Source organism: Cololabis saira, chromosome 8 (assembly GCF_033807715.1).
Source record: "Cololabis saira isolate AMF1-May2022 chromosome 8, fColSai1.1, whole genome shotgun sequence".
NCBI lineage: Eukaryota > Metazoa > Chordata > Actinopteri > Beloniformes > Belonidae > Cololabis > Cololabis saira.
Window position 1 is genome coordinate 13738997 of NC_084594.1, and position 20408 is coordinate 13759404.

The 20408-nt window shown below is 38.0% G+C and overlaps 1 protein-coding gene across 3 annotated transcripts in view; it reads left to right on the forward strand.

The window, feature by feature from the left end:
• Positions 1 to 20408, forward strand: part of slc12a5a (solute carrier family 12 member 5a) — a 239261-nt gene that overhangs the window by 650 nt on the left and 218203 nt on the right. The window lies entirely within an intron of this gene.

Sequence of the window (20408 nt, forward strand, 5' to 3'; positions counted from 1 at the left end):
ATATATATATATATATATATATATATATATATATATATATATATATATATATATATATACATATATATATATATATATATATATATATATATATATATATATATATATATATACAGTAGCTGTATACAATAAGAATAGGGTGGTCAAGAACAGAGGTGAAAGAGCAAAACGTATACATACACACACATACACACACACATACATACATACATACATACATACATACATACACACACACACACACACACACACACACACACACACACACACACACACACACACACACACACACACACACACACACACACACACACACACACACACATACATACATACATACAGTAGCTGTATACAATAAGAATAGAGTGGTCAAGAACAGAGGTGAAAGAGAAAAACGTATACATACATATACACATACAATACACACATACATAGGCACATATCTATATATATATATATATATATATATATATATATATATATATATATATATGCCATCAGACCGTAAAACCAGGCCTGCTCTCAGTAGTTAACGGACAATTACACGTGCAATAACAATTTCATGGATATTTTTGTTTGGGTGTTTATTGTGTTTTTCTTTGTTTCTTTTACCTTTTCTTTTTCCTTTCTATTCTTTTTCTATTGATTGATTTGTTTTGGTGATTTTGTATTGAGGGGGAGGATTTTTTATAAGCCCTTCGGGCTTCTTTTCCTCTCCTGCACAAATTATTTGTCCTTGTATGATAAAATTACTGTATTTTCATTGTGCAAATAAATAAATAAATAAATAAATAAAAATAAATAAATAAAAATAATAACAAGATGTGCAATACCTATGTGCAATATCTGTCTGTCTACATCACACACATTTTACCTGCCTTTTTATATATATATATATATATAAGATAAGATAATCCTTTATTTCTCCCTCAATGGGGAAACTCACTTGTTAGCAGCAGTACACTTAACACACACATGCAGGGGAGGGATAAAAAAAAGTAAAAAAGTAGAAAATATATATAATTATGAGATATAAACAGTATATACAGTACATTGCAATGGAAGTAGAGGTAGTGCGAGAGAAAGAAAAAACAGTGCAAAAAAGCAGGTAAAATGTGTGTGATGTAGACGGACAGATATTGCACATATGGTATTGCACATCTTGTTATTATTGTTATTGCACGTGTAATTGTCCGTTAACTACTGAGAGCAGGCCTGGTTTTAAGGTCTGATGGCATATATATATATGTGTGTGTGTATACATACATACATACATACATACATACATACATACATACATACATACATACATACATACATACATACATACATACAGTAGCTGCATACAATAAGAATACATTGGTCAAGACAGAGGTGAAAGAGCAAGACGTGTAAATGTCTTCATGTGAAACGTTTTGCATGTGCGCTGCCCCTTTTTGGAAGATGCAAGGATATGTTGACGAATAAAACATTTATCTATTTTTTTTTTCATATGGTCTCTTACATTTGTATGACTCAGACATGTTGCTCCAACTGCTACAATATGCAAACATATTTTGCTGCTCTGTTACTCAGAGGTAGTGTCACATTATTTCCTTTGCTCAGCTGTCAAACATGAGCCCACATGCACTTCCCTCCCATTAAGATTATTGGTATGATTTTGCTCTTATCCTGACAGTCAAGTTTAACTCTGCAGATTCTTTAATGTGATACTCCAGAGAATCTACTTTATTTTGTCATAAAGAAGTAGTAATTGTTTTTTTTATGGTTTGTCCTCAATACGCCTTTGACAGCAACAGTTTTTTTAGGTGACAACTAACTCAAACCTCACTATGTTCATTTTTTTAAGGGTAACTTATGCCAGTTTCCTTCAGGCAGCCGCCGAGGGCTTCCAAGCATGTCTTTTGGGAATCAGTGCCACAATCCTATCACCAGCTTATAGAAATAAAGGTCCTGTCAGTTGATGAATGAATCGAAAGCAGCGGTGCAGAACAAATGGCTGCTGAAGTTCTCATTTGTTCAGGAGTGGAAGTTTTTTCCATTACTAATGATTAGCATTAGAAAAATTGGAATCATTCAGGTCCACTGAAGTGCAAACAAAGATTTGTAATACTTTATATGAATCAATATATTTCATACCACAGTAAATCTTTAAAAGCTGCTACTTTTATAACATTTATTTTTCAATTAACCGAACCTGCAATATTCCCACTGCATGAAAACTCTGTAAGTGGCTCAGTTGGTAGATAATCCACCATGAAGCTGAAGGTCTGTGGTTCGAGCCCCTAGTTCCTCCTGTGTCCACTAAAGTGTCCTTGGGCAAGACACTGAATCCCCCGGTTGCTCCTGGTTGTCCGGCCAGCGCCGTTGTATGGCAGCTCTGCCGACAACTGGTGTGTGAATGTGTGCGTATGTGGGTGAACGTCTACAATGTAAAGCGCTTTGGGGCTGTAGGAGTACTGCTGGAAAGCGCTATATAAGTGTAAGCCATTATACCATATATATATATATATATATATATATATATATATATATATATATATATATATATATATATATATATATATATATATATATCCTGTGAGGCTCTGACTTATGGAGGATTTTTTGTGCCAAAATTAAATAAATAAATACATCATTAATTAATTAAATTGGGAATGAAATATATCATTAATTAATTAAATGTGTCATTAATTAATTAAAATTAGAATGAAATATGTCATTAATTAATTAAAATACAATTCATTTTAAGTAAAAATATATATTTATTGTTTCAGCATTTAATTAATTAATGACACATTTAATGAATGATTTCGTGTTGCGTGAGAATCATGAAATGTAAATCTGCATTTAATTAATTAATGACACATTTAATTCATGATTTCATGTTGCTGAATCATGAAATGTAAATGTAAAACTGTCAGTTTCACTCGTCAAACTCAGTGGGCGGAGCTAACGCGAATCCAGTGGAATCCACTGCTTTGGTCTGTACGGAGCCCTGGAGGCGTTTTATAATAGATCCATGCCTGGAGGTGACATGGAAATTATTATGCACTTCAACATTTACAGCTATTGATGCCAAGCATTTATCTAGTCGTCGAAGTCCGATCTCGGGAAACTGGCTTCACAAACGACGTTTTAAAAGTGGAACTATTTCCAGAGGCGGAGTTGACACAAAGTGCTTCGACATTGTCACGTGAGCGTGCTGGACCAATCAGAGTGGCCGCTGGTCCAAGATCGCTGCCTACAGTGCTGATTTTATTTGTAGAAATAAGCTTTAAATTGCACTAAAATGACTACAAACAATGTTATATGTAAACGAAAATTAATCTGAATTATAAACCTAAGAGACCTGCTGAAACAGTGATAATTCTGTCATTAGATAGAACATTAGACAGTGATGATTCTGTCATTAGAAATAGGGGGTTCTCCCTAATGATGGAAATATAATACCCATATGCTCAAAACCTATGTTAAACCTGCAATAATAACATGTTTTCTATTTTCTATTTTAATAGAGTTGTATTACAGTTATTATATATATATATATATATATATATATATATATATATATATATATATATATATATATATATATATATATATATATATATATATATATATATATATATATTATTATGGTTGTAATATTTCTGGTTCGTTTTGTTAACTCTGAGCTTTGTTGGTTGGTTTGTTAGTTTGCTGGTGGTTTTGTTCTCTGTTTCTTGCTGGGACGCCGGGTCCCTCCGCCGAGACACAACTTTTGCGGTATGCGTTCATTTTTATGTCTAAAAATGATGCGCAGTGCCGACCTAATCAGAAACGGTACAGATATTTTGGGATTTTTTTATATATATAAAAGAAATACATGACTTCACACAATACACGCGCTGGGTGACGCCTCCGCTCCGACGTCGTTGCTACGGCAACCCGTCAGATGAGTCAATGATGTGGCCCAGTCTGAACAGAGCCAGATCTGATATGGACACTTGCTAAAAACAGTGTGGACAGTCAGCCCTGAAAATCGGATATGAGAAGGAATCAGATATGAATCAGATTTGCCTGCAGTCTGAACGTGGCCCTAGTTTATCGGAATGTGTCCCGAAGCCCTGCAACAATCCATTATGTGGATTCGATTTGCCTTGACTTGATGTGCAGGGGAACCAATCAGGTGTTTGGAATCCGCCCACTGAGTTTGACGAGTGAAACTGACAGTTTTACATTTACATTTCATGATTCAGCAACACGAAATCATTAATTAAATGTGTCATTAATTAATTAAATGCAGTTTTACATTTCATGATTCACACGCAACACGAAATCATTAATTAAATGTGTCATTAATTAATTAAATGCTGAAACAATAAATATATATTTTTACTTAAAATGAATTGTATTTTAATTAATTAATGACATATTTCATTCTAATTTTAATTAATTAATGACACATTTAATTAATTAATGATATATTTCATTCCCAATTTAATTAATTAATGATGTATTTATTTATTTAATTTTGGCACAAAAAATCCTCCATACTGACTGAGGAACTGTCATTATTGCTCCTTTTCTTGGGAACAATGGTGCATGTCCTGAGGGGTGTTTTTGGATGTGAGAGGTCATGCTGCTTCAGAGAACACCCATTGTGCAGAATGCCACTGTATAATTTCAGGGCTGTAATGTGTAGCCCTGTCTCGACTTCTTAACAAGGGAGATCGAGTTTTCCAGAGATAAACACTGTAAGGAAGACCGAATTAAAGGAAAGTAATGTGACCATATGTAACATCTCTTTCGAGGAGCAAGTGGGACCTTGGAAGAATTTGTTTCAAGATGGCAGAGAAGCATGGCTGCTTTGTTGTTCTTATTTAGTTTTGTTCACAAATGCCCAGTTTGTTGGGAGGCTCTATATTGGCCCCTTAAGGCTCCTTCATCGCTAGTTGTTGATGATATCTCCGGCAGTTTTTCTGTTTGCAGTAACCGATTGAAACCAAAACATTTGTGAGGTGAAAGAGGTCATATTTTAAGCTTGTATGTAAAATTTGGTATTTATTCTCAATGAAGGATTGCTTTCTTTTGCCTGGTTCCAAGACAATATAAAAGACACATTTGACTTAAAAATCACTGAAAGGATAAGCTTACAAGACGGCTTTTCTGCAACTTAACAGGCTGAGTATAAATGTATTTTTTGAATCGTTGCGTTGGCTCTCTTCTACCAAACAAATCATCATTCTTTGCTCTGAGCAACCTGAGCCGGTTGCAGCAGCCACTAGCTGATCACACAAAGGCAGGTGGACCTGTTGTTGGGCAAGAAACCCTTTTCTGTTGGAAGTTCAAGTAATTTCCCTCTTCAGTAACAAAAGGGCTCTAGCATTGCTGTACAGTGTAAGTGTGGTTCTCTCAGATCCCAAATTGTGTCTGATCTGAGAAAATGTCTTCATCCTGGAAGACCTTTACACTATATGCTACACTACTTTGATGAAGCATGGAAATTATTCAATAATTTATTATCGAATCTTAATAATAATAAGCATCATCTTATCATATTTTACAGAGTAATTACTCAAACCTAACCAACATTTCAAGAGCAACATTACTATTCATCAGCTGTGCTCAGTTTTCCCATATCTGAAGGTCAGAAGGGGGATGGAGGGAGCCAGTCCTAGCTGACATAAGGGCAGAGAGAGACAGCGAGCCAAACATTCTCATATTACCCTCTACAACCGATTTTGGAATCACTGTTATCTTTGGACTGTGGAGGAAAACAAAGATAGACTTTGGGGTAAAAAACCAACCCCAAACCCCAAAAAACTTAAAGACACGACTAAGAGGCAGCAGAGTGAATCAGTGGGCCACTGTGCTATTCACATTACATTTTATAGTTTTTGTAAACAAAGTTTAGATGTTCTGTTTTTGGTTTTACTTTTGTCTTTTGTATCACAAATGTTGTCCACACATTGTAATCAGATGCTGTTACTATTAAGCTGATGCATGTTAATGTCCTGCCATCCATCCATCCAGCCAGCATTTATACTCATTTAATCCAATCCATCTGCTGTAGCATATCCCAGCTCTTTTCGGGTGACACCCTGGCCAGGTCCCCAGTTATATTATCAGTCTAATTTTTGTCCTCGCTGATACAAGTGGCCCAGGAAAACAGACCATCATCTTCTCCGGAGCAGTTGAATAATTTAAAAGTGTTTACTCAGCATTTCGCCGCACCACTAAGCCACGGTATCAATCAATCAAGAAAAATGGCCGTGCTGGTCAATAAGAGCAATTTCACCATCTGCTTATGTTCACCTTTACACACGCACAGCTCTCCCTTCTGGACCTTCTTCATATATGTCATGCCTAGAAAAGAATAGTGACCCGTGTGCGTCTGTTTGGATGATTACATTTCACTGAAGCTAAGGTACTGCAATAAGGAAAAAAAACGTACAATTATGCAAGTAGCAATATAACATTTATACTTGTTATATTGTTTTTTTGCTTTTGGTGAACACATTTACACACATTAATTTGAGGGTAATACAGATATTTCTGCATTACGTTTAGGGCTGGGCGATATGGACCAAAAGTCATATCTCGATATTTTTCTAGCTGAATGGCGATACTCGATATATATCTCGATATTTTTTCTGTGCCTTAATTGGGGTTTCCCCCAAAGCATTATAGCATAGCATCTCTGTTAGCTTCATTTTTTTCTGAGGCAAACCCTTAAAAAAACAGTCAGTTTTAATACAAAGCCTCGTGCCAAATGTCACACAGGTTCCTTTATTAACAGAGGTCTGCACAATATCAAAATGTATAAAACAAATGAAATAAAAATAAACTGCCTGCATATATAGAATAAAAATGCTTCTTGAATAAAATAAAACAAATATCCCTTTCCTGCATAACAATTAAATTAAAATACACTGTGCAATTAATACAATGTAGACAGTAACAGGCAGACTTTTCCACTGAGGTTGACAGTTGTGCAAATAACAAAACATTTGTGCAAATCTAAAATAAAACATTCAAGTCAATTTGTCACAAAATAAGCTATATCAAAATCATTAAAAAAAAATGTAAAAAAAAAAAAAATTTTTTTTTTTTTTTTTTAAATCGATATAAACGATATTGTCTCGTACCATATCGTGTTTGAAAATATATCGATATATATTAAAATCTCGATATATCGCCCAGCCCTACGTTTAACCAAAATGAATGCTTGGACTATGTATGACTATTATTTTTTTTGTTACTATTTTATGATTAAAATATTATCAGTTAAATTTTTTGTTTCAATATTTTGCATTTTCAGAAAATTTACTTTGTGTATTGTTCATACAATAGTTTCTCATTGTTTCAGAAAAAATATTGACTGAATCTAATTGTCGTTTTTCTATTCCATAGTAGTGGCCAAAGTCTTGTACAGTAGATATGTAGATATCCATCAGGCATTTTACAGTATTGTATTTATGAATTATCTTAGCTAAAACAGATTGTTTGTTTACATACAAATAATTGATACCACAAGGGATCTACAGAATCTTACAGGCCTGAATCAATTACTGCATTTATGCTATTCTTGCCATTATAGTTATTATTTTTGCCAAATTATAAATTGAAGTTCCTGTGTTATCCATGGTCAAGGGCAATGTCTCTATTCTTCCCTCTTGGCCTTGACTAATGGCTCTGCTTTTATTGATCCACAGGGAGGTGCGAGCTCAGTTTGCTCAGCCAGTCAATAAGGGTGATGATGATTGGCTACAGCAGGATGAAACATCTTCCTGTGGTTGCGTAGTGGCCTCTCTGCCCTTGACCTTGGATTATTGTAAATAGATACATCTTTCTTACATCTGTTGAGTTCAGTGGAAAGGGCTGCTGATGAGTTCAGAACAGGCTGGGGGGTTTCTGTAGTTCACAGAGCTGCTTTGAAACTCGCATGGCATTCAACACATTTGACTTAAGGATACACAGCTATGAATTTACGTTTAATCTGAATTTATTTGTTTGTTTTACATCATTAGTAAGAATAGATTCCTTAAAATATATTACAAATATTCAGTCGCAGTTTCTCATTTAGCAAACAATTTTTTCCAAAGCAACTTACAGGTGATTAACCATTTTCAAGCTCAACGCCAGTTAGAGACCCTAGATTTAAGTGCAAAGTCAAAGTCAAATAAATAAATAAATACAAAAAGAGACTGTACAAATGTAGGGGTTCTTGACTCCCAGGGGTTTTGTATATTATTATTATTAATAACACACAACATACAACTACAGTTAACCAAGGCATTAATTCTTAAACTCTTTGTAAAGCACAGGTAAATGCCACAGATACCCCTACAGCTGTGCCAAAACCACATCTCACCACCACAGCAAAGTAGACAGTTAGATGTGAGTTAGTAACTTAGGATGTTAGATGGGTTAGGAGAAGAGGTGTTCTAGAAAGAGATGTGTCTTCAAGAGTTTCTTGAAATTGGAAAAAGGTGCCTCAGCTCCATAGCCAGAACTACAAGTGAAAACAGTCTGGATTGCCTTGTGTGTATGAGTAGCAGTGCATATTAGCAGACAGCGTTCCATGGAGAAACGTATTGATTGAACAGGATTATAAGGATGAGGTTTGAATAACTAGTTGCAGACCCAGAGGTCACTTTGTAGGCAAGCATTAGTAACTTTCACTTTATTCAGACAGAATAAAGCCTGGCAAAGTTAGCCAGTGGAGATCAGTGGGCAACGGTGCAACGTAGGGCTGGGTACCTTTTTAAAATGTTTGATACCGGTACCAATACCTTCACTTCGATACCGGTTCTTAAACGATACTTTTTTCGTTACCAATTTTATGAAATCAATTGTAAAGAGTAAAAAAAAATCATAACACATTACCACACTAATGTTGACTTTTTTTTTTCAGCATTGGTAATTTGACTCTATGAAGATTCAAACAAATACATAATTTTAGTGCAAACAAACAGTTGCAAACCAACAAATAAGTAACTTGTAGTGTAAAAGAACATTAGCAATCTGTAACATAAAAAAAATGTTTTGTGAGAAAGAACTTTTGCAAACAATAACATTGGATTTTTTTCCCTTGCCGTGACAAACTGAAGGAGCGGCCTATGAGATAAGAAATGTTGCATTATTAATCCAAGTTCTCTTTTCAGTCAACATGTTCTCCACCATGGAGAACTTGTTGTCATGCACAAACTTAAGTCATAGTTGGTTTTGGGTTATTCTTTGGTCCTTTCTGTTTTACATTGTTTTTTTTGTTTGTTTTTTTTTTTAACTTAATTGATACCCGAAGGTAGATTTGTTTTCTCTGCATTTAACCCATCTCTAATTGTTATCCTTACCTCTCGGTTTAGGTGTCTCAAGCTTCTGCTGGTTCCCTGATGTGCTGAACTTGTGTTCTCTCCTTCATGGCAAATTTTATTTCACAAAAATATCCACATGGAAGGCATGTATCATTGTGACGGGATCATAATGATGTGCTTACTGACTGGGAGAAAAAAAAGGAAGAATCCGGTATTATCATCTGGTCCTAAGTAGACTAAGACTAACCTACTACTAAGTAGTAGGTCCTAAAATTTGAAATATCCCACCTAAAGTGAACAACAGCACATGAGATTATTATTTTCATTCACTTTATTTACAAAATTATTTACAAAAACTAACACAAAATAAAGTATATGAGATAAACAAGTATGCCCTTACTGGTCCCATAGGATAGGAAGAATGGTTATTCACTTTTGTCCTTAGTATTTTGGTTTGTGAGCACAAAGGCTGACTTGGCTGGGGTTTAATCTGTGTCAGCATGCTCTGCTTTGCCCTGGGCAGTCACAGTTGAGAGGAAGATGACACAATATGAGACTATGGTATAAACAATAGCCATATCCACAAACTAACATAACCTATATTGAATCTAGTTGCCCATTTGTTTTGTGTGCATTACTGAGCAATAACAGAAAATAAGTACATTATTTTGCAGTTACTTTATTTTAAACAACATTCTTCCATTTTTAGGTTATTGTGTCATCTTAATTAAATTAATTAAATACTTTTATTAATCCCCTCTGGGAAATTCAGGACTCTGTTTTTAACCCATTTAACCCATAACACTAGGAGCAGTGAGCTGCCATTTTTGGAGTGCCCTGGGCCCACATTGGTTCACCTCCTTTGCCAACACGGAGACTTAAACCTAGGTCCTTCAGGCCCAAGCCCACCTCTGTAACCACCAGGCTACCCCAATGTTTTTTTTGTTGCAGGCATAGAACTGAAGTGACTAGATTGGCGTAATAAAGCTGCCCCATTATCTGATATCTGATCCAGCTTTCCAATTTCTGATACAAATATCGAATCAGTGCATCCCTAATCACGATTGGTCATTTGCACAAATAGACTTAGAAAACCTTGGTGGACTTTTTGAGTTGTTAATCACTAGTAATACCTCATAGTGCAAGATCGATTATAAGGATAAGTTAAACATGATGATCTAAAAAAAACTTGGATATGTTGAATCAGTATTATTTAAGGGCAGCAGAGGGTAACCCCGCCCACTTGATTTCCAGTTCATACTTTGGACTATAAGGAGAAGTTTATTTTTAGTTTTGTCCAGACTGAATTCTACGGAGCCCCTAAAGGGACACAGATTTTTTTTTTTTTTTACAATGAGTTTTAAGCGTGCGCGTGAAACCTTTACGCACGCGCGTAAAACCTTTAAGTGAGCACGTAAAGTTGTTTACTTGCAAGCAAAGTGGTAATGTCCTTATAATGGAGTCCCAGGTTAAAATATAGCTCAGCTAAATCCTGTAATGTCATTTCCATTCATAAACAGAGCAGGGCGCAACTGGAGGGTCTCCTGTTCCAGCAATACTCCCATGCACTTGTTTTTACGTGCTCACGTAGAACAACTTTTAGGCGCTCACTTATAAGTTTTGCGAGAGCGCGTGAAATTTTTTAGTGAGTGCATAAACGTTTTACGTGCTCACGTAAACAACTTTACGTGCTCACTTAAAGGTTTTACGCGCGCGCGTAAAGGTTTCACGCGCACGCTTAAAACTCTGAGAATTCTGATCATTCTTGTCATAGGCAAAGCAAGGGAGATAATGGGATGATGAAACAAGATGAAGTTTCAGTGACTTCTTCCCAAAAATGTTTAATGGGTTTGCAGTTTCAAGTAGCTTGAGTGTTTTGCAATGTGGGCAGGCTGCTGATGCAAATCCCATTTTAGCCATTTTTTGTCTTCTGTGTAGTTTTGTACTGGGTGTTTTCAAGATGTACTTAAGATGAGTGATACCTTTTTTAGCCAATGTGCGAAAGTTGATTGGTTATTTGTTGCCTAGTAGGCATTATTCCATATTGGAATGAAATTATAAATTGCAAAATTGAATTTGTTATTTTATACAATTTACACCAGATATTCAGAGTATAAGTTATTGTTATTGCTTTAAAACATGGATGACCCTTGATGGATTGACTGAAAAATGTAATATCTGAGATCTGAAATTCTTTGCACCATTCTTCTTCAATGTCCAACTAGGTGACGTCTGACTGACTGGGGTGACATACAGGTGTGAGAATTGGGATTGGGAATTGGGATAATTGAAAATAAATATTTATTTTGGCTAGAATTGCCATTTTAATTATTGCTGTTCTGCCCATGATAGACAGAAGTAAGTTTCCCAGCACTGAAGATCATCACTGTTTTCTAAAGTGGTATAACGTTGAGTCCAGTCATATCTGATAGTCTGGAGGAAACTTTAATGCCTAAATAGGTGATGTGATCTGTGCAAAGAGGGATGGCTGATGGCTGATGCTCATTCCTGTTACTTTTGTGCAATGGAAGAATGGAAGACTTATTCCAATTCATTGAGTAATCAGCAATTTTAGTACAAATAATGGCTTTTACTGCGTCTATTAAGAATGATTGGGGGTTTTCTAAAAACAGGTAAATATCATTGGCATATAAGCTGATCTTATGGTGTGTTTGAGATGTCTGAATTCCTGTGATGGGGAGGTTCTGACGGAGTGAACATCCTTGCTTACTTCCCCTATGCAATGTAAAGCTTTGTGATGTAATTCGGTTGGTGGTCACCGGTGCATTGTATAGGGTCTTGATCCAATTAATAAGTGATTCCCACAAGCCACATTTTTTAATTGTAGTGAAGAGAAAATTCCAATTGACTCTGATGAAAGCTTTTTCTGCATATAAAGTAGCTATGATAGTCCTGTTGTTGAAATGAATAATGAATTATATCAAATAGCCTGCATATGTTCTAGGCGCTTGTCTTCTTTAATTGAACCAGTTTGGTCTGGATGGATCATGTAAGGGGTTACTTTTTCAATCTTGTGGCCTAGAGCTTTGCTAATGATTTTTAAGTCCACATTTAGAAAACAGATAGGATGAGGATTTGATGGCAGTATTAAGTCTTTGTTGGGTTTGAGGAGAAGTCAGTTGACTGCTGTGTTCATATGCGTTTGAAATCTTGAGTTTTATTTTAGTTCAAGTATTACTCTGATGAATAGTGGAGACAAGATATTCCAAAGATCCTGGAGACTTGTTCTTCTCTTGTTGCACCTTAATGGTTGGAACCTATGGAAGGATTTTTGTTTCTTTATTATACAAGTAAATATAAGTATAATATATAAGTATAATATATAAGTAAAAAACACAACATATTTAATTGAAATATAAATCCAAAGTTTTGTTTGTAAGTCTAAACGTTTGGTTTGCGAGTCTAAACGTTTTGCAGGCTTCTGTGCTGGCTTTCCTGGGTGAGACCTAAACTGGAAACAAGACAAGAGTTTATTGGCCACTGACGGTTTGACGATAGTCACGTCAATAGTCATGTCAGAGTTCATGGATGGCGGGGACGTAAAAGAGAGTGAGTACAAAAGTATATTTTCTCCAAACTTTCTGTCTTACTGCCAGCAGGACATTCGTGGTTATACTGGCAAATGTACATCACCTTTGTTTTACTACTTAAAGGGGACCTATTATGGCATCTAATACCTATTTTAAACAGGCCTTGAATGTCTTAAAAACAAGCTTTTGATGGTTTTTGCTAAATAAATTAGAAATGATAATATGATAATGAGGCACTGTGCTGATTGGCTGCCTGAATGACGCGATACACCGGCAACAAAAAGCGGCGGAAGCTCCGGCCGGCGGAGTTAGTTGTGGGCGTGGTTTCACGCATCGAAGGCCAACCTATCGCGCCCGTCGTTACGTAACGATGTGCGCAGAATCTGAACGGCTCATAGAAGCCACATCACATCACATCACACTGGATGGCTCATCGGGGCAGCTGTACAGACACTGCAGAATTTGGTTGCTTTCCTCCTTCTCTGAGTTGGCAGGCTGAGGGGAGACCACTTTATATATGTTAAAGCAAGAAAAAACGTGTTTTTAATAAGTCCCCTTTAAGACGATACGACGGCGCCAAAAAATTGCCGTTAGCTTTGCTCAGCTCAGCTAATCAGTGTCCTGACTAGATTTTCAAACAAAACTTTTGGATTCGCAAACAAAGTTTTTGTTTTCAAACAAAAACTTTGGATTTATATTTCAATTAAATGTTTTTTTTTTTGATTGATTTGGTTAATTTTTCTTCGTTTGCATAAAGAAACTTATACCCCTCCACAAGAACCATTTTTTTTCTATTACCAGCAAAACCAAAAAACATAAATGGAATCTACTCTTTCAATTCAATTCAATTCAATTCAATTCAATTTTATTTATATAGCGTCTAATACAACAAAAGTTGTCTGCTGACGCTTTCCAGAGACCCAGAACATGACCCCCGAACCCCCGGAGCTCCGAGTCCGGAACCCCGGGCTCGGGGCTCCGGGCCCGGGGCTCCTCGACGGTCCGGTCCGTGAGCAGCTCCTGCAGCAACATAAAAAAATAACGTCACTTACCGCTGCCTCGTGTGCAGTTGCCGGGTCCGTACTGTGGGAACTGATCCTTTTATGAGGGTAAATGTCGATGCAAAACCTCATTTTTACTGTCCCCTCGCTGTGGAAATAGTCACCGCTTCCAAACAATGGCTGACGCTCCAGCCGGCGGAGAGAGTTCTGGGCCTGGTTTCAGCAGCGGAGGCCGACCTATGGAAATCTGCTCCCGTCGTTACGTAACGACGGGAGCAGATTCAGAACGGCTCAAAAAAATCACATGACACTGGGGGATTCTGCCGGCGGGGGTACAGACCTTGCAGAAATTCATGAGATTTCATCTTTCCTGTGTTGGCAGGGTGAGGGGAGACCACTTTATATATGTTAAAACAAGAAAAAACGTGTTTTTCATAATAGGTCCCCTTTAAGCCAAACAGTGGCAAGGAAAAACTCCCCTTTAGGAGGGAAGAAACCTTGAGCAGGACCAGGCTCATAAGGGGGGACCCTCCTGCCGAGGGCCAGACAGTCAACAGCACAGCAGGCAGGTGGAAGCAGCAACGGGATGACCGGGGGTGGGGACCGCAGGCCAGCACGCAGCTCCCGAAGCTCCGGCCTAATCAGCAAGCCCCGGGTTAGGTTCAGGGTCGGGGAAAGGTTGAGCAGGGGCAGGGCCAGGGAGAGGAGTCTTGACGGACAAATCTCTCCCCCGCCTGCCCGGGCCGTTACCCTGCCCCTCTCACTCCCACGCTGCAGGTTCCGGTGTTGTGCATTCAGAGATGCTCTTCGCCACCAGCAGAGGATGCTGCACCATCTACTTAAGAGAAAAAAGAAAAGGGGGGCCAGCACAAGAAACTACAGGAGCGATGGACAAAAATGATAGCTATGAGATACTTATAATAAATAAAAATGGAAATGGAGAAGAGAGGAAGGGAAGAGGAGAGGAGAAGAAAGGTGAGAGTCACCGCCCAGTGGATCAAGTCGGTGCTCCCCTGCAGCATAGGCCTATAGCAGCATATCTACCGCGAAGCTATATTTGAGACTAACTATTAGAGTCTATTAGACTTTCCTGATCCCGGCTGATCAGCAGGCTCCCCTTCTGCAGAAAATACAGGACGAGATTCTTAAACTTGAGACTACTGTTAAGGAGTCTAAACGATGCAAGTTCCAACGAGACATACAGGACTACCAACAGGCATACAGGCCTACCAACAGGGCTGGGTATACCGGTGGGAACGCCAGCCGCGTAGGCCTACTCCTTGCTCCTCCAGACGACCTGAACCATCATCCCGCCAACGCATCCCCCGAAATGTCTCCTTCAACCTCAGTAGCGAGGACGAGGGGCGGTCCTACGTTTCGAGTGATAGAGACAGTTTTTTGGGCGACGAATGGCCGGTACCCACACAGAAAAAGATGCCAAAAGTAAGACACGCTGCGGCAGGTGGAGGTCATTGAAAATGACTCTGATCCCAGTGTCTCTGACACATGTGATAACTTATCTGCCTTCAGACCGAAATCTCGTTTTTCTCCTGTGGTACCCAACCCCTGTGGTACCCCTACAAAAAAGGTAGACTTTGAGATAAACAAATTATTTGAGAAACCTCCTGTTCAGAAACGTAATTTGTCTCAAATTGAGTTCAAAGCTTTGGATGACTTGTATAAAAATGACAACATTATCATCCGTCCTGCAGATAAAGGTGGTGCTACGGTTGTTTTGTTCAAAGCCCAGTACGTGAGAGAGGCTCACTGACAATTAGAGTCGAAATATTACGTTAAACTTCCTAGGAATCCTCTGCTCGATATGACCAAGGAATTCCATGACTTGTTATTTACTGCTAAAACCGATAATGTGATTAATGAGGAGGTTTTCAAGTTTTTAGTGGTGGAACACCCACGACTGGCTGCATTCTATTTACTTCCAAAAATACATAAGCAGCTTATATGATGATCCTCCGGGACGACCTTTTATCTCTGGCAACGGCACGTTAACCGAGCCTACCTCCAAATATATTGATTATTTTATCAAACCGTATGTTCAACAACTACCTTCTTTCATTGAAGACACTACTGACATTTTCAATGAATTGCCGAACCTCCATTCACTGAAATCACATTATTTAGTAACGATGGATGTCGAGAGTTTGTATTGTAATATTGATCATGAAGAAAGGCTTTATGCGCTTGACCACTTTTTGTCTAGCAGAGGAGAGGCTATTCCCTCTACCTCATTCCTATTATCACTCATCACCAGATAGATTCTATATAATAATGTATTCATGTTCACTGATGGTATATATAGGCAGGAAATTGGAGTCCCGATGGGCTCATGCTTTTCTCCCAATTACGCATGCCTGTATCTTGTTCCTGTGGTAACAGTTGCATGTTCTATGTCCTAGTAACCCCTGGTTTAAGTGTATCACATGGTACGGCAGATTTATTAATGACTTGCTGGTCATATTTGATGGAAATGAGACTGAATTACTTGCTTTCCATCGTTACTTGAATTCCATTAACCCTAATATATGTTTATCCATTGAATACTCATTGGAAACTATCCTGGATTTAACTATTTCAAAAGATTCTGATAGTGAACTCCACACAACTATATTTAGGAAGAAAACATCACGTAATACTCTTCTAAGAGCTGATTCTTTCCATCCCTCTCACCTGATAAAGAACATTCCCTTTGGACAATTCCAGAGGCTACGTCGCATTTGTGACAGCGATACTGTCTTTAACCAGCAGGCTGACGATATGTCTGTGCGCTTCATTGACAGGTCCTATCAACCTGATATGGTCACTAGGGCGCGCCAAAAAGTGAGTGACTCTAATAGGGATGATCTACTCATTAAGAACAGGAACAAACGTAAAAGTAAGAATGCCCCTCATTCTAGACCGTTTTTTGTCACCCAGTATAGTACTGCAGCTCGACATATCCAACGTATTATTAAGAACAATTGGGGCATTATTGCTAGTGATCCTACCCTTAGAGTAGTGTTCCCTGATCCACCTATGGTTTCTTTCAGACGTGCACCTACTCTGCGGGACCGTCTGGTTCATAGTTATCTCCCACCTGATATAAAGCAGTCCTGGCTGAAGAGACCTGTGGGGTGCTTTAGATGTGGCCACTGTCCATACTGTAACAATGTGCTACAGACTAAGTCCTTTATTGATTTCAAAACGAATAAAACCTATGAGATCCATGATTTTATCAACTGTAATAGTACTCATGTTATCTATCGCCTAACCTGCTCTTGTCCTGGTGTCATTTATATAGGACGCTTGGCGGAACATAAATACGCAATCAGAACTAGCAACAAGGACTACCCCGTTGCCAGACATTTTTTAGCCAAGCATAATAGTAACGATTCCCTGTTACGCATCATTGGAGTCGAACATGTTGGCCCGATGACTAGAGGTGGTGACCGTTTGAAAAAGCTCAACCAGAGAGAGACTTTCTGCATCCATTGTTTAGATGCCCTGAATGAGCCTGGCCTTAACGAAGATATCGATTTCATATGTTTCCTATGAATCATGGTGTATACAGTGGGGAGAACAAGTATTTGATACACTGCCGATTTTGCAGGTTTTCCCACTTGAAAAGCATGTAGAAGTCTGTAATTTTTATCATAGGTACTCTTCAACTGTGAGTGATGGAATCTAAAAAAAAATCCAGAAAATCACATTGTATGATTTTTAAGTAATTAATTTGCATTTTATTGCATGACATAAGTATTTGATACATCAGAAAAACAGAACTTAATATTTGGTACAGAAACCTTTGTTTGCAATTACAGAGATCAGACGTTTCCTGTAGTTCTTGACCAGGTTTGCACACACTGCAGCAGGGATTTTGGCCCACTCCTCCATACAGATCTTCTCCAGATCCTTCAGGTTTAACTCTCCATACCACCTTAAAATATTGCTATATGGTTCACTTGTGTTTTCGCCTTGATGAGTGATTATTTTCACCTGTGCTCATTACCACACCTATGGCTATTTATACGGGTTCCTTTCTCTGTATTGCTTTTGCCCTGATGAAGGCCAGATAGGCCGAAACATGTTGGCAGCCGTCTTTTCATATAGGCTTTTTATCTTTTTAATCCACCTCGTCTCGAGTGCCTGGATCTCTTGCTTCTATTTTTCCAAAAAACATCTATTCCACTTACCAATATTGCCCACCTTTTTCCCGGCACTGCGAGTCATCTCAAAGCAAAAGATAAACCTTTAATACTGAATTTATATTGCATATTTGATCAAAACAAGGATTTATTTGAAAAGAAAAGAAAAAAAATCAATTTACAAAATCCATTTACAAAGATTTGGGTAGTAGAATTTGAGGTTGAGGGAAATCAGTGGCTTCGTTGGAAACTGTTTTTCTGGTTCTCTGTCACTAGCGAGAGGTCAGTGTGACCTGCTCAAAATATTCTTCGGGGCATTTGATCATGCTGTAGCAATGACAAAGCACATAGCCAAATGCAGTTGTTTATTAATATGTATTTAATAACATGTATTTATTAATTAATAATAGGGGTTAGCGTTGGGCAGCACAGTGACTTGATCTCAAAGCAAGAAGGTCTTTGGTTCTCCCTGTTCTTGTGAGGATTTATTCCAGGTATCCTGGCTTCCTCACTCCAAAAACATGTTTTTAAGGCTACTTGGTCATTCTAAATTGCCTGCAGGAGTGAATGCGTGTGGTTGTCTGTCTGCATGTGGTCCTGCAATGCCCTTCACCCAAAGATAGCTGGGATCGGCTCCAGCAGACCCCTAGGACTGAATAGGAATAAGCAGGTATACAGCAGGTACACATTTACTGCGGGTATCTAGAAGGAATACTTTCTCCTGCATATGCAAATGTCTTTCTTTTACATCATGAGTCTGAGAGGCTACGCAAAGGGCAAATTGTTCTCCAAAATAGGCATAGAGGTTAAGTTGTTTTAATGACCCTGTCAAAGTTTTACTCTTATACCTTTTGTTAAATCAGTGACTCCATCACTCTCATTTTCTCTTTTGTCATTACTTTCTCTCTTATTCTACATTCACCCTGCTGGGCTTAATGCCCAATTCTGGTTTATTGCCAAGATCAATTTTTTTTTTGTGGTTGTTCACATTAGTATTTTATATTTTTAGCATTGGCTATGTATGGAGTGATGGCTTCAATATCTATACAGAGATGTGTCTGGATGAGGAATTGGAGCCAGGAGTGGATGGCCAACTGCACTGAAGGAGATTTCCCTAAAAAAAATAATCCGCCAGTGCAACACATAACAGTGACGTCAAAGACGGATGAGATGAAGCCTGACAGTTCAGAAGTCCTATTGGAAAATATCAGATATGCATCACGATTTAGCACCACATACGAAAGTGACCCAGGTCTGATGTGAAAAAAGGTATCATGAGTTGTTCAGACATCCAAAAGAAGATCAGATATGGGCAAAAAAAATTATTTTGGTCACTTTTGCCTTCAGTTGGAAAGTAACATTAGTCACCTCTTTCATCAGGTCCAATGTAGCTCCATGAGCTAGTTTATCATACTTGATGTGAGACATTATGCCATAAAAGCATATCCAATTGTTGCAAGTGATGTCCAAGAAAAGGACTCAGTTAACTTTGGGGATTTTTTTGCTGATAGGAAGGATTAGAGGCAGTGAGAGTTAGATGATGCCTTATAAAAATAAAAGTATCCTCCAGTTGAAATCAAAACTGATATCTTAACAAAAAAAAATGTAATTCCCCTTGTTGTTCCAAGTATTCAAAAAAGCGTTTCATTCGACACAAAATTTGTATAAATCCCCAGTGCACAGGGGTACCACGATATGACAAAATGTGTTTTTTATGTCAAAAATGTCCCATTATTCACTATAGTGCAATAATCCATGGTCACTATGTAGGGGGTTCTTTGTTGGGAACAATTAAGTGAACGTGACTTTTACCAGCAATATTTTTGTTTTTGTGTTCAGTGTGTGCTGTCTGACAGTTGAAATGTGACATATGGCTAACGGCTAATGCCGTGGCCATCAGTTGTACACTACTTTTCATGATGTATTGTGGTATATATTGAGTGCACTATGGGCCCGATTTACTAAGATCCTAAATAAAGAGTACTAAATTGCGTGTGCACTGAAAAAGTTTGCACGTGCTGTTGTTGTGTGTTTTGCGGGTGATCAACTAAGATTGCGTGCGCAATTGATAACAGGTGCAAACCGCAGTATTTAAATGAGGTGTTGCGTGTCTTACGGTTTGCGGCGCAAACTTTGCGCCATGGAGAGTCTGGATGGAAAGCAGGATAGTCGCAAGCGCAAAATGAAATTTGACGAGTTGGAGTTAGAGATATTAGTGGAAGAGGCAAATTGTTGTTGTGCCGTATTCAGCCCCCCTGCCGTGAAAAGCACCCCCTCGTATATTCAATGATAAGTATATATTGACAAATATTATGGAAGACAACACAGTAAGCAGGCTATTAATTAATGACATCAATAACCATTTACCCGATTTTTGTTATCTGTGACTGTGATTGTGGGAAAGTATGACTA